This window comes from Mus caroli, unplaced genomic scaffold, assembly GCF_978045245.1.
Source record: "Mus caroli unplaced genomic scaffold, Mus_caroli_1 scaffold_40, whole genome shotgun sequence".
NCBI lineage: Eukaryota > Metazoa > Chordata > Mammalia > Rodentia > Muridae > Mus > Mus caroli.
Window position 1 is genome coordinate 1,505,001 of NW_028227295.1, and position 5,392 is coordinate 1,510,392.

Genomic DNA, 5,392 nt, shown 5'->3' on the forward strand with positions numbered 1-5,392 from the left:
ACTACATGCCAGAAGAGGGCACCAGAACCTAGGACAAGTCACCATGCACCCCCTGAGAATTAATTAAAAAAAAAAAAAAGGAAATTCTAATCACATAGAAGGTAGATATCTGGGCGGCTGTCACAGGGCTCTTTAAGGCTTACTGTAAATAATAAAATTTGTGTGTGCTTTACCAAAAAACAGAAGGGAAGGGAGGTGGTAAGCCTGCATGTTTGTTGTCTGCAAGTCTACTTCCTTGTTCGGTTACTGGCTTGCACATTGACACTTTGACCTCATCAAGATGAAAGGCGACCTTTTGGTGGCAGCCATCTTGTCTGCTGACTGACCACCCTTCTCAAGATGGAGGTGGCTGGCCTTCATGAGACCTATTGTTCCAGGTTGCTTCTGTATCTTCCCCTTCTTTCCCAGCTACTAGTGGAATAGAACTTAACTGAATCCAGTGCAGAAGGGTGAGGAGTCACTGAAATGCCACCAGCAGCCTTGGCACACATGTTTTTCTCTTGCTTTTTGACTATTACTTCTTTATTATTTTTAGGAGGTGGGGGTCTTTCAAGACAGTGTTTCTCTGTGTAGCCCTGGGTGTCTTGGAACTCACTCTGTAGACCAGGATGGCCTGGCATACACAAATCTTCCAGCCTCTGCCTCCAATGTGGTAGGATTAAAGGTGTGCCCCACCACTGCCCGGAAGTCTATTACTTTTAAATGCCAGATGAGTCCATTCTTTTACATTTTTGGGTTGGTTTGTTAGCTGATTGGATTTTATGTTGTTTCCCTGGAGGTGTACCACCTACACAAGCTCAGGCACGGAAAATAAATTAATAAAGATCTCTGAAACACAAATCTGGGGCTGGTACTAGCTGGCCATGGAATCCTATACACACACATGGAGTATTAATTTACAAGCAGCTACATCCTTACTTGTGGAGGAGAGGGACATGAAAGAGTTTCCACAGCCTTTTTATTGGTGGTGAGGGTTAGGATTTCTTGTTTATTTCTTTGTTTGTTTGTTTGTTTGTGTGTTTGATTTTTTTTTTTGAGACAGGTTTTCTCTGTGTAGCCTTGGCTGTCCTGGAACTCACTTTGTGGACCAGGCTGGCCTTGAACTTAGAAATCTGCCTGCCTCTGCCTCCCAAGTGCTGGGATTAAAGGCATGCGCCACCACGCCCGGCTCATACACACGTTTTTTTAAATATTTTTTTATTACGTATTTTCCTCAATTACATTTCCAATGCTATCCCAAATGTCCTCCATACCCTCCCCCCCCCCTTGTTTTCTTAAAGAGAGAATTACAGTAGACCTGAGGCAATTGTGGACCACACCTTTAGCCTCAGGAGGATTTCTGCATTCAAGGTCACCCTGGCTTACAGAGTGACATCCAAGTCAGCCAGGGCTACACAAAGAAACCCTACCTGAGAAAAAAATAATAATGGAAAGAAAGAAAGAAAGAAAGAAAGAAAGAAAGAAAGAAAGAAAGAAAGAAAGAAACAAACAAACAAAGAGAGAGAGAGATTGAGAGAGAGAGAGAGAGAGAGGAGAGAGAAAGAGAGAGGGAAAGAAAAGGGGTGCTCCAGCACACCTGGCTTCCTTGTTTATTTCTAAGAATCCTTGGAAATATGATTTCTTTAATCTGTGTACCCAAGACTAACACACACACACACATGCACACAAACATGGAGTGAGAGAGAAAGATAAGGAGGTATGACAGGAATTTTACTTTACAAAAAAAGAAAAAAGAATTAGAAAAATTTAAAGAAATTATACAGAAGCCCACTTGATGTCAAGTAACAGTAATCACAGCAGAAATATTGCACACACACACACACACACACACAGACACACACACAGAAACACACACACTGTCATTAAATCCAACATGCCTTCATGATCAAAGTTCTTTAGTCAATAGTACTAGAAGGAACATGTGTCCAGGGCTGGTGAGATGGTTCAGTGGGGAAGAGCACTGACTGCTCTTCCAAATGTACTGAGTTCAAATCCCAGCAACCACATGGTCCCTCACAACCACCCATAATGAGATCTGATACCCTCTCCTGGTGCGTTTGAAGACAGCTACAGTGAACTTATACTAATAAATAAATCTTTTGCCTGAGCAAGTGGGCTTGGCTAGAGCAAACAGAGGTCCTAAGCTCAATTCCCAACAATCACATGAAGGATCACAACTATCTGTACAACTAAAGTGTGTACTCATATACATAAAATACATAAATCTTGAAAGAAAGAAAGAAAGAAAGAAAGAAAGAAAGAAAGAAAGAAAGAAAGAAAGAAAGAAAGAAAGAAAGGAAGAAAGAAGAAAGAAGGAAAGAAAGAAAGAAGGAAAGAAAGAAAGAAAGAAAGAAAGAAAGAAAGAAAGAAAGAAAGAAAGAAGAAAAGAAAAGGAGAGAGACACAGAGACAGACAGAGACACACAGAGAGAGAGACAGAGAGAGAAAGAGAAAGAGAGATGGAAAGAAAGATACTTTCAGAAAAAAAATTAGAAAAAAATTAAAGAAATTACACACAAGCCCACTAGATGGCAAGTAACTGCAATCCCAGCAGAAGTATTGCACACAGAAACACACACAAACTCTGTCATTAAATCCAACGTGCCTTCATGATCAAAGTTCTTTAGTCAATAGTACTAGAAGGAACATAAATCGGCGGCTGGTGAGATGGTTCAGTGGGTAAGAGCACCGACTGCTCTTCCAAAGTACTGAGTCAAATCCCAGCAACCACATGGTGGCTCACAACAACCCACAATGAGATCTGATACCCTATCCTGGTGGGTTTGAAGACATCTACTGTGAACTTATACTAATAAATAAATCTTTGTCCTGAGCAAATGGGCTTGGCTAGAGCAAGCAGAGGTCCTAATTTCATTTCCCAACAATCACATTAACGATCACAACCATCTTTACAACTAAAGTGTGTACTCATATACATAAAATAAATAAATCTCGTAAGGAAGGAAGGAAGGAAGGAAGGAAGGAAGGAAGGAAGGAAGGAAGGAAGGAAGGAAGGAAGGAAGGAAGAGAAGAATGAAAGAAACATATGTTGGTAAAATAAAAGCCAGAACCTTTTCTGCTTTTGTTTTCTTGATCCTAGAGATAGGGTTTCTCTTGGTGTAGCCCTGGCAGTCCTTTCTGGAACTATCAGTGTAGGCTTGGGTAGCCTCAAACTCACAGAGGTCCTCTCTGCCTGCTTGCCTGCCAGCCTCTGCCACCCACACAGCCTGGCAGAAGCCAGAATCTCTTTTTCCCTCCTATTTATATATTTCTTAGTTTGTTTGTTTGCTTGCTTGCTTGTATGCTGTTATTACTTTTAGTTTTCAATGTAAGTGTGTGTGTGTGTGTGCTGCCTATATGACTACATGCCAGAAGAGGGCACCAGAACCTAGGACAAGTCACCATGCACCCCCTGAGAATTACTTTTTTTTAAAAAAAAAAAAACGAAATTCTAATCACAGATATCTGTGGGGCTGTCAGAGTGCTTTATAAGGCTTACTGTAAATAATAAAAATTGTGTGTCCTTTACCAAAAAACAGAAGGGAATGGAGGTGGTACCCCTGCATGTTTGTTGTCTGCATGTCTACTTCCTTGTTCGGTCACTGGCTTGCACATTGACACTTTGACCTCATTAAGATGAAAGGCGACCTTTTTGTGGCAGCAAAAAAAACCTCCCTGGAGGTTTGGTGGCCTACCACCTACACAAGCTCAGGCACGGAAAATAAATTAATAAAGATCTCTGAAACACAAATCTGGGGCTGGTACTAGCTGGCCATGGAATCCTATACACACACATGGAGTATTAATTTACAAGCAGCTACATCATTATCTGTGAGGGAGAGAGACATGAAAGAGTTTCCACAGCCTTTTTATTGGTGGTCAGGGTTAGGATTTCTTGTTTATTTCTTTGTTTGTTTGTTTGTTTGTTTGATTTCATTTTTTTTTTTTGAGACAGGGTTTCTCTGTGTAGCCTTGGCTGTCCTGGAACTCACTTTGTGGACCAGGCTGGCCTTGAACTTAGAAATCTGCCTGCCTCTGCCTCCCAAGTGCTGGGATTAAAGGCGTGCGCCACCACACCCGGCTCATACACACGTTTTTTTAAATATTTTTTATTACGTATTTTCCTCAATTACATTTCCAATGCTATCCCAAATGTCCTCCATACCCTCCCCCCCCCTGTTTTCTTAAAGAGAGAATTACAGTAGACCTGAGGCAATTGTGGACCACACCTTTAGCCTCAGGAGGATTTCTGCATTCAAGGTCACCCTGGCTTACAGAGTGACATCCAAGTCAGCCAGGGCTACACAAAGAAAACCTACCTGAGAAAAAAAATAATAATTGAAAGAAAGAAAGAAAGAAACAAACAAACAAAGAGAGAGAGAGAGATTGAGAGAGAGAGAGAGAGAGAGAGTGAGAGAGAGAGAGAGAGAGAGAGAGGGGAGAGAAAGAGAGAGGGAAAGAAAAGGGGTGCTCCACCACATCTGGCTTCCTTGTTTATTTCTAAGAATCCTTGGAAATATGATTTCTTTAATCTGTGTACCCAAGACTAACACACACACACACATGCACACAAACATGGAGTGAGAGAGAAAGATAAGGAGGTATGACAGGAATTTTACTTTACAAAAAAAGAAAAAAGAATTAGAAAAATTTAAAGAAATTATACAGAAGCCCACTTGATGTCAAGTAACAGTAATCACAGCAGAAATATTGCACACACACACACACAGACACACACACAGAAACACACACTGTCATTAAATCCAACATGCCTTCATGATCAAAGTTCTTTAGTCAATAGTACTAGAAGGAACATGTGTCCAGGGCTGGTGAGATGGTTCAGTGGGGAAGAGCACTGACTGCTCTTCCAAATGTACTGAGTTCAAATCCCAGCAACCACATGGTCCCTCACAACCACCCATAATGAGATCTGATACCCTCTCCTGGTGCGTTTGAAGACAGCTACAGTGAACTTATACTAATAAATAAATCTTTTGCCTGAGCAAGTGGGCTTGGCTAGAGCAAACAGAGGTCCTAAGCTCAATTCCCAACAATCACATGAAGGATCACAACTATCTGTACAACTAAAGTGTGTACTCATATACATAAAATACATAAATCTTGAAAGAAAGAAAGAAAGAAAGAAAGAAAGAAAGAAAGAAAGAAAGAAAGAAAGAAAGAAAGAAAGAAAGAAAGGAAGGAAGGAAGAAGGAAAGAGAGAGAGAGAGAGAGAGAGAGAGAAAGAAAGAAAGAAAGAAAGAGAGAGAGAGAGAGAGAGAGAGAGAGAGAGAAAGAAAGAAAGAAGAAAAGAAAAGGAGAGAGACACAGAGACAGACAGAGACACACAGAGAGAGAGACAGAGAGAGAAAGAGAAAGAGAGATGGAAAGAAAGA